Below are 10,833 nucleotides of genomic sequence, written 5' to 3'. Positions count from 1 at the left end.
GGACATTTAGGTTGTTGCCAAGTCCTGGCTATTGTGAATAGTGCCGCTATGAACCTAGGGATGCCTGTATCTTTTGGAATTATAGTTTTCCCAGATATATACCCAGGAGTGGGATTGTAGGATGATATGGCAGTTCACCTCCATACTGTTTTCCACAGTGGCTGCACCAGCTTACTTTCGCACCAACAGTGTAGGAGGGGTTCCCTTTGCTCCACTTCAAATGCTCCTCTCCAGCACTTGTTATTGGTAGAGTTTTTTAAAGCACTTTTTAAAAAGCACCCAAGTTGAGGTTAGCCCACCCCTAGAGATTCTCTTTGAGGGGGTCAAGGTAGGGCCCAGGAATCTGCTTGTCAGCAAGCACCCCCTCGGCCCCCACCCCAGTGATTCTGACTCAGGGCTCTGCACCTCACTCTGAGAAATATTTCACTTAGACCCTGTCTGCTCAAAGTGTGGTCCCTGCCTACTCAAAGGAGATGGACCCACGGCACTAGCGTCTCCTTGGAGTTTGTGAGAAATACAGAATCTCAGGCCTTATCCCCCTCCCAACCCTGCTGAATCAGACTCTGCATTTTAACAACATCTGGGGGATTCGAGTGCAGATTAGACTTTAAATATCACTTGTCTAGGGGTATTCCTTAAACTTGACCACACACTAGAATCACCTGGAGCTTTAAAAGATACGGAAGGCTGGATCCCACCACGACAAATGTTCATCTAGTTGGCTAGAGGTATGGCCAGAGGAACCTGCATTGTTTTAAAGCAGCCAAGGTGGAGACACTTATAGAATCTCGGCTCTCATCCAGCTGATGATTATTCAAAGTTCTCCTTTCAGTTGGTCTTAAAAGTTTTAGTATCAGAGTTACATCACTGGCCCCCAACAGCCACCCCAGAAGGCACTGGAAAATTCCATATCATTCACAAGAAGCCAGCATCATGGTTCAGACTTGTCTAAATCCTCAGCAGCAAAGTTACCAGAAAAATGAGAAGAAAAAATTCTAATCAAAGGGTTTTTTGTTCACCTACTGTTATTCCCTCATTGCCAGAGTTTTTTTAAAGACCATTTCCCCATCTCGTTAAATACACATGTGAAAGTCACCAACAATAAAACGTAAAAGGCCATAAGTACAAAAATGTATGGGGACGTTTTAGAATATATTTCAAAGTTCAAATTCAGTCCCCTGAAAAATGACAGAAGGGCCTAATCATGGGACAGAACTAAAGGAAAACCAGAGCTCATCCTGTGCCCTCTGTTCGCTGTGTAGTGGTGATAAGGTTCCTAAAAGGTGCCATCAGAGCTGGGCAAGGGTCAAGGTCCGAAAGCGGTGTGTCGGCACAGGTCCAGCACACAGTAGGTGCTCGGTGAGTGCCGGTGCTTTCTCCCTGAAACCCTTGCAGCCCTACATGTGTGTCTCTTGAGATATCTACCCCACTTAATCTGAATCACTCTCTTTGGTGTGTTGGATTCTGCCCTTCTAGATTGAAATTGTAGGTTTCTGGTGGAGAGACAACGTCTTATTTATCAATCCCACCCTTGTATCCAGACCAGTGCCTGGCAAAGAAGTCAACCAGTTAGGTGCCTAGATGGTCACAAGTGAAAGAGCTATTCCTTTGACAGTTGTTTACCGGGCGAGCTGACATTCTCCTCCTAGAACTATTCAGGCTGAGTGCTCTCAGTTTAGCAGCAGTCCCCGCTGACTCACTCCCAGTAAGCATTTCTCTCCACCACGGATCTGATCTAAGCTGGGGAGTCAGCTGTGCGAGCAGTGGCAGCCCGACTCCGGGCATCTGAATGGCGCTATAGTTGCCTTAGAGTTTTCGTGGTGCAAAAAAACTCAGACTCCCCCAGACCAACTGACACACCAACTCCCGTCAGGCCAGGTACTGGGGCCGAAGCTCCAGGACCTCAAGCTGGGCACTGAAGCTTCCTCACCTTCTCCTCCATTCCAAACTGAAAGTGGCACTGGCTGTCTCACAGGACACTAGGAAGAGCTTCAGCGATCTTAACCTGGTCTCAGAGCCACCTATAGAATAAGCAACTAAGCATGTACGGGAGGAGTGCAGGTGTTTCCCTCTAAGAAAGAGGGAAATGTAGAGAGACCCACTGAAATAACTTTCTAGCCCCAAGATGGAGCCACACCTGCCTGGGGAGCCACTTAGGCAACTTTCATGTCCCGGTAAATGCTCCTCTTGACCAGAAGTGCAGGACACCCAGCCAGCCAGTCCCCAAACGCGAGCCACCTCTGGGCCTTCTCACCCCAAACAACTGACCCCAGCCAATCAAATATTTTCTATTTTCCTCTTCCTTGTTCTTTGTTCTTTATCCTATAAAAGCTTCCTGCCCTCTGCCCAATAGTTCTTCGAATCCACTTCACAAAACGTTAAGTTAGCTGGTATCACTTACATTGTTTTCTTTAATCGTTTATTTAACAGAAGTAACCTCATCTATTTGAGATATAGCCAGATTTGTGTTGGAGGACTTTCCTTAGTTTGTTGAGATGCTCTAGAATAATCGACTGTGTGGTCTCCCTATCTATCAAGTGAAGGACAATCACCACGCCCCTAACAGGAAGTGTTTTCTCTGCTCCAAAGGCTGTGTGTCCAATACAACGACTGCCCTTCTCCCAGTCCATCCACAGTGCAGTGTAGCCACTGGGTTTAAACCCTTGGTGTGACCAAAAGAAACTAAAGGTAAGTGAAAAAGATAATGGATTCCTTAAATCCAGTGGAAACGAAGTTAGTTAGTTATCATTTCTCTGTGAGACACTGGCCTCTTCTTACTCCCTGGAAAACAAGTGGCCTCACTTGGATAATGAGATTGTGTACAGGCTTCTATGGATGCCTGTACCATCCCTGTTTCAGACGTTCAGCACAGGCACAACAGGACAAGTAGTAGAAAAGATTTTTGTGTTTTTTTTAACTTTCATTAAGAAAAAGTACAGGCATACATATATTTAAAACAAAGAAAATGAAGTTAAGGGAATGATAAGCACTAGACCCAGAATGCTGGCTACACGTGATGGGGGCGGGAGAGAGGAGGAGCGCGCAGGGAGACGGAAGTCACGGGTGACGGGCGGGGGCTTCACAAGTGTCCAACCATATCATCAAAATAAGTAACTAGCAGCACTAGTCACAACAGCCAAAACATGGAAACAACCTACATGTCCATCAACAGACGAATCGATAAAGAAGATGTGGTATATACACACAATGGAATACTACTCAGCCATAAAAAAGAACGAAATTCTGCCACTTGCAGCAACATGGATGGACTTGGAGGGCATTATGCTAAGTGAAATAAGTCAGACAGAGAAAGACAAATACTATATGGTATCACTTATATGTGGAATCTAAAAAATGCAACAAACTACTGAATATAACAAAAGAAGCAGACCCACAGATATAGAGAACAAACTAGTGGTTACCAGTGGGGACACAGAAGCAGGGAGAGGGGAGACAGAGGTAGGGGATTAAGAAGTACAAACTATTAGGCATAAAATAAGCTACAAGGATATATTGTAGAACTCAGGGAATATAGCCAATATTTTATAATAACTATAAATAGAGTATAACCTTTAAAAATTGTGAATCACTGTATTGTATACCTATAACTTACATAACATTGTACAGCAGCTATACTTCAATTTTTAAAAATGAAATAACTAGAAATAAATAAATAATTTAGTAAAACAAGCAATAACCCAAACCACATATCCTGTTCCACTTCTGCCTCGCATGCAGCTGAGTTGGTAGGTCTACTCTGTAATCGGCTTGGCTCCACGCTTCCCCATTGATCCTCCTCCAGGACTCAAGGCCCATGTGGAAGCCCCACAGCCCTCCTTCCTCATTTAGCCCTGAATGTGTGCTTGTCCCTGGGCTGGGCGCCTGTGCTGTGGAGCTGCCAGACTGTGGAGAGACCCTACAAGATGGCTCGTATGCCAACTCTTCCTTACCAGTGATCACACTGCTGGTGAGAAGTAATGTTGCTGATTCGGGCACTCCTGGGACTGGCTGTAATATCAGCAAACACTGGGAAAAGTCCCAACCCGCCTGTTTGATCGATTCCAGAAACAAACCTCATGTTCCTCATTCCTCCTGGAAGACAAACAGAACAGTGGCCTCGGCCCCCAGATGCTGGGGGTGATGCCTGGACTCTGTTCCCCAACTGTTGAGTTGTTTGCATATTTGTTGTATCCATTGTAATGACTTCTCTTTCATTTATAATTTTATTTATTTGAATCAGATCTCTTTTTTTTCTTAGTCTAGCTAAAGATTTGTCAATTTTTGTTTCTTTTCAAGAAACCAATCCTTATTTTCATCGATCCTTTCTAATATTGTTCTAGTCTCTATTTCATTTATTTCTGCTCTAATCATTATGATTTACTTGCTTCTGCTAACTTTGAGTTTACTTTGTTCTTCTTTTTCTACTTCCTTGTGTAAGTTTAGGTTGTTTGTTTGAGATCTTTCTTTTTTCTTAAAGTAAACATTTATCACTATAAACCTCCCTCTTAGAAGCTTTTGCATATCCCATAAGTATATTGTATTTATATTTTGTTTTTCTCAAGTTCTATTGATTTCTTTTTTAATTTCTTCTTTGATTCTTTGGTTGTTCAGGAGTCTGTTGTTTAATTCCCACCTATTTTGAATTTTCCAGCTTTCCTCCTGTTATCAATTTCTACTTTTTATCATTGTGGTCAGAATTGATACTTGATATGATTTCAATCTTGTTAAATTTGTTAAGACTTGTTTTGTGGCCAAAATATGATCTATCCTGAAGAATGTTCCATGAATGCTTGACAAGAATGTATTCTGCTGCTGTTGGACGGAATATCCTGTATATGTCTGTTAGGTTCCTTTGGTCCACAGTGTAGTTCAAATTTGTTATTTCCTTATTGAACGTCTGTCCGTATGATTTATCTATTGTTGAAAGTAGGGTATTGAAGTCCTCTAATATTATGGCATTGCTGTCTATTTCTGTATACATTAATAATTGTTTAATATATTTAGGAGTTCCAACATTGGGAATATATATTTATAATTGTTATATTCTCTTGATGAAATGATCCTTTTATCATTATATAATGACCTTATTAAGTATAGCTACCTCTGCTCTCTTTGGTTTCCATTTGCATGGAACATCTTTTTCCATCCCTTCATTTTTAGCCTATGAGTGTCCTTAAAGTTTAAGTGAGTGTTTTGCAGGCAGCATATAGTAGGGTCTTCATTTTTTTTTTTAATCCATTCAGCCACACTATATCATTTAATTGGATAATTTAAATTATTTGCATTTAGAGTAATTATTGATAGATAAGAACTTACTAACAACAGTTAATTATTTTCTGATTGTTTTGTAGTTCCTTTCTTCCTGTCTTTCTTTGTGAATTGATGATTTTTTTTTTGGTACTGATATGCTTTTATTCTTTTTTTTGAATTATTTGTATATCTATTATAGGCTTTTGCTTTGTGATTATCATGATGCTTTCATAACACATCTTATAGTTGTAACAGTCTATTTACAACTTAACTTCAATTTCATAAAAATAGTTCTATATATTTACTTGCCCCTCCATTTTATATTGTTGTCATAATTTACATGTTTTTATACTGTGTGTCCATTAACAAAATATGATAGCTGTAGTTATTTTTAACACTTTTGTCTTTTAATATTTATACTAGAGTTCAAAGTGATTTATACACCACCATTGCATATGAGTATTTTTAATTTTACTATATATTTACCTTTACAAGTGAATTTTATATTTTAACACGTTTTCATGTTACTAATTAGTATACTTTCATTTATACTTGAAGAACTCCCTTTAGCATTTCTTGTAAGGCAGATCTAGTAGTGATAAATTCCCACAGCTTTTGTTTTTCTGTGAAAGTCTTTATCTTTCCTTCATTTCTGAAGGACAACTTTTCTGGGGAAAGTATTCGGCTTGGTAATTTTTTTCTTTTAGTGCTTTGATTATATCAGCCCTGGTGATGGCCTGTTAGGGCTGCATTTCAGAACTCAGGGGGCAGGGCACAGAGCAGCTCAGCACTACTGGCAGCAGGGCGAAGCTGAGATTAGGTCCCAGAGAGTGGAGCACAGTGTAGGATAGCTTGGCCTGGAGGTAATGGATCAAAACTGTGACTTGGGCCCCAAGGGATGGAGTGCAGACCAATAGCAGTGTGGCCCAAGTGATGGCAAGTCAAAGCCATAACTTCAAGCCCAAGGGGCAGGCACAGAGCACATAAATGTTTTCTTATCATACATTGTTCTTCAACTTACGTTTTACACTCCTCAACATATCTTGGAGATCTTTTCATAGTATTAGTTTATTCCAAAAGTTCCTAATTAGTGGCCATTTTGATTTTTGCTGCTCTTTTATTAATATAGACAATGCTGCAGTGAACATCCTTGATCATGTTTCCTTGAGCAAATCTGTATGAATTTCTTACAGTAGATACTGAGGGGTGGAATTGCTAGGTCTTGGGTATGTACTTATTAATTGATAATGACAAATTGTTCCCCTAAGAGGCTGTACCAATTTACTCTCATCATTTCCCACAATTTCTCCAGTTTTATATATGAGCCACTTGGCAACTTTTACCAAAAAATATGAAAAATGGTATCCCATCAGTCTAATCATCTTCCCATTTGTATGTCGGCTTTCAGATTTCAGGATCATCCTTGAATGGCTACATCCTTTTCTTGGCTCATTTTATATTTACTTGTTCTTCTCTTGTAGAAGTTCTTTGAACTAATATTTTATCTTTTGTCTATTGTTGCAAATATTTTTGGCTATGCTCTTGCTTTTCTCTTTAACTTTGTTAATAATGTCATCATACAGATGATTTTTTTAATTGTTTTGGCTTTCATTTATTTGTTTAATTTTACCATGCTTTTCCTTTATGACTTTACAAATCTCACTTAAGGATGCTTTCTCTGCTCTAAATATCAGAGACATACTTGTCTCTATTTTCTTCTGATGCTTTTACCTCTTGATTTTCATTACATTTAGATGTTTAATCTATATGGAACTTATTTTTGTAATTACTTTGAGCATAGATAACATTTTATTTTATTTTATTTTTTATTTTTGCCACGTGGATAGGTAAATTTTCTAACAGAAAAACTTTGGGGATTTTCACTGGAATTGCATTGAATATATAGATTCATTTGATGATTAATGAAATCTTTATAATAATAGATTTCTCATTCATAAACAAGATAAACATCATTTACACAGAAGTTCTTTAATGTGGTTCAGTAAAATTGTAAGTTATTTTTTTTAATCTAAGATTTTAAGCATTTCTTATAAGATTCATTCCTAAGATTTCAATGGTTTTGATCACTATTATTGATGGAAGTCTCTGTTTGTCTATCCATCATGTCTCTCTCCCCTTCTAACTTTCCTCCTTACAGATACACACACACACACACACACCATTTATAGTTTTGCACTGCTGGTGGTAGTGTATAGCAGCATTAGTAGGCCATATTTAATGTTGATATCATACTCGGCCATGCTGCTCAGCTCCCATATCAGCTCTAACATCTGTCCTTTGATTTTCTTGGATCTCTAAGCAGATTATTTTATCTGCCCATAATGACAGGGCATTTACTCTTTGAAATTCTTACACCTACTTCGTGTGTGTGTGTGTGTGTGTGTGTGTGTGTGTGTGTGTATCTGTGTTATTTCATTGGTTACCATTGCTTCTTAAAGGTAGAATAAAAATGATGGAAAGCATTTCAGAACTTTTCTTGGTTTCAGTGAAAGAGATTTTAATGCTTTGCTATTAAGTATAGTGTTATCAGGTTACAGTAGCACCTTTTGTAACTGACTCGATAAATTTTTTGAACTATTAGAAATTCTTTAAAAATCATAATTAGCTGTTGAATATTATAAAAATTGGTTTCAATTTGTAATAATAGGATTGTATGTTTTTGTATATCTTTAATCTGTTAATGTAGAGATTATACAATTAGATTTTCTGATGTTTAACCATGTTTATATTCTGGGATAAATCTTATTTGTCATGATGTATTGTTTTAATATACTACCAGATTTCATCTGCTAGTATTTAATTTTAAAAAATTGGAATCCATGTTCATAAGTGATATGGTCTCATAAAAAAATTATCTTTCTAACTTTGTAATATTTTGGAACAGTTTGTAAAAGATGGCCATTATCTATTCTTTGAAAATTTGTAGAATTTTCTTTAAAACCATGTTGGGTGTAGGGAGATGCTTATGGTTTGATTTTTTTTTTGAATTTTATTTTATTTTTTTAATACAGCAGGTTCTTATTAGTTATCTATTTTATACATATTAGTGTAAATATGTCAATCCCAATCTCCCAATTTATCCCACCACCACCACCCCACCTCACCACTTTCCCCCCTTGGTGTGCATACATTTGTTCTCTACATCTGTGTCTCTATTTCTGCCTTGCAAACTGATTCATCTGTACCATTTTTCTAGATTTCACATATATGCATTAATATACGATATTTGTTTTTCTCTTTCTGACTTACTTCACTCTGTATGACAGTCTCTAGGTCCATCCACATCTCTACAAATGACCCAATTGCGTTCCTTTTTATAACTGAGTAAGATTTCATTGTATATATATACCACATCTTCTTTATCCATTTGTCTTTCGATGGGCATGTAGGTTGCTTCCAGGACCTGGCTATTGTAAATAGTGCTGCAATGAACATTGGGGTGCATGTGTCTTTTAGATTTAAGGTTTTCTCTGGGTATATGCCCAGTAGTGGGATTGCTGGGTCATATGGTAATTCTATTTTCAGTTTTTTAAGGATAAGGAACCTCCATACATTTCTCCATAGTGGCTGCATCAATTTACATTCCCACCAACAGTGCAAGAGGGTTCCCTTTTCTCCACACCCTCTCCAGCATTTGTGTTTGTAGATTTTCTGATGATGCCCATTCTAACTGGTGTGAGGTGATACCTCATTGTAGTTTTGATTTGCATTTCTCTAATAATTAGTGATGTTGAGCAGCTTTTCATGTGCCTCTTGACCATCTGTATGTCTTCTTTGGAGAAATGTCTATTTAGGTCTTCTGCCCATTTTCTGATTGAGTTGTTTGTTTTTCTAATATTGAGCTGCATGAGCTGTTTATATATTTTGGAGATTAATCCTTTGTCACTTGCTTCATTTGCAAATATTTTATCCCATTCTGAGGGTTGTCTTTTCGTGTTTTTTATGGTTTCCTTTGCTGTGCACAAGCTTTTAAGTTTCATTAGGTCTCATTTATTTATTTTTGTTTTTATTTCCATTACTGTAGGAGGTGGGTCAAAAAAGATCTTGCTGTGATTTATGTCAAAGAGTTTACTTCCTATGTTTTCCTCTAAGAGTTTTATAGTGTCTGGTCTTACATTTAGGTCTTTAATCCATTTTGAGTTTATTGTTGTGTATGGTGTTAGGGAGTGTTCTAATTTCATTATTTTACATGTAGCTGTCCAGTTTTCTCAGCACCACTTATTGAAGAGACTGTCTTTTCTCCATTGTATACCCTTGCCTCATAGATTAGTTGACCATAGGTGTGTGGGTTTATCTCTGGGCTTTTTATTCTATTCCATTGATCTATATTTCTGTTTTTGTGCCTGTACCATATTGTCTTGATTACTGTAGCTTTGTAGTATAGTCTGAAGTCAGGGAGTCTGATTCCTTCAGCTCCGTTTTTTTCCCTCAGGACCGCTTTGGCTATTCAGGGTCTTTTGTGTCTCAATACAAATTTTAAGATTTTTTGTTCTAGTTCTGTAAAAAATGCCATTGGTCATTTGATAGGGATTGCATTGAATCTGTAGATTGCTTTGGGTGTTATAGTCATTTTCACAATATTGATTCTTCCAATCAAAGAACAAGGTATATCTCTCCATGTGTTTGTGTCATCACTGACTTCTTTCATCTTATAGTTTTCAGAGTACAGGTCTTTTACCCTCTTGGGTGATTAATTCCTAGGCATTTTATTCTTTTTCTTGCAATGGTGAATGGGATTGTTTCCTTAATTTCTCTTTCTGATCTTTTGTTGTTAGTGTATGGGAATGCAAGAGATTTCTGTGCATTAATTTTGTGTCCTGAAACTTTTCCAAATTCATTGACTAGCTCTAGTAGTTTTCTGGTGGCATCTTTAGGATTCTCTATGTATAGTATCTTGTCAACTGCAAACAGTGACAGTTTTACTTCTTCTTTTCCAATTTGGATTCTTTTATTTTTTTTTCTTTTCTGCCTGCCTTGGTTGGGAAAACTTTTCCAAATTCATTGACTAGCTCTAGTAGTTTTCTGGTGGCATCTTTAGGATTCTCTATGTATAGTATCTTGTCAACTGCAAACAGTGACAGTTTTACTTCTTCTTTTCCAATTTGGATTCCTTTATTTCTTTTTCTTCTCTGACTGCCATGGCTAGGACTTCCAAAACTATGTTGAATAAGAGTAGTGAGCATGGACATCCTTGTCTTTTTCCTGATCTTAGAGGAAGTGCTTTCAGTTTTTCACTTCATTGAAAATGAAGTTTGCTGTGGGTTTGTCATATATGACCTTTATTTTGTTGAGTTAGGTTCCCTGTATGCCCACTTTCTGGAGAGTTATTATCATAAATGGGTGTTGAATTTTGTCAGTAGCTTTTTCTGCATCTCTTGAGACGATCATATGGTTTTTATTTTTCAGTTTGTCAATATGGTGTATCACATTGATTGATATGCATATATTGAAGAATCCTTGCATTGCTGGGATAAATCCCACTTGATCATGGTGTATGATCCTTTTAATGTGTTGTTGGATTCTGTTTGCTAGTATTTTGTTGAGGATTTTTGCATCTATATT

The sequence above is a fragment of the Physeter macrocephalus genome, chromosome 11, assembly GCF_002837175.3.
Source record: "Physeter macrocephalus isolate SW-GA chromosome 11, ASM283717v5, whole genome shotgun sequence".
Taxonomy (NCBI): Eukaryota; Metazoa; Chordata; class Mammalia; order Artiodactyla; family Physeteridae; genus Physeter; species Physeter macrocephalus.
Note: the sequence above shows the minus strand (reverse complement) of the source record.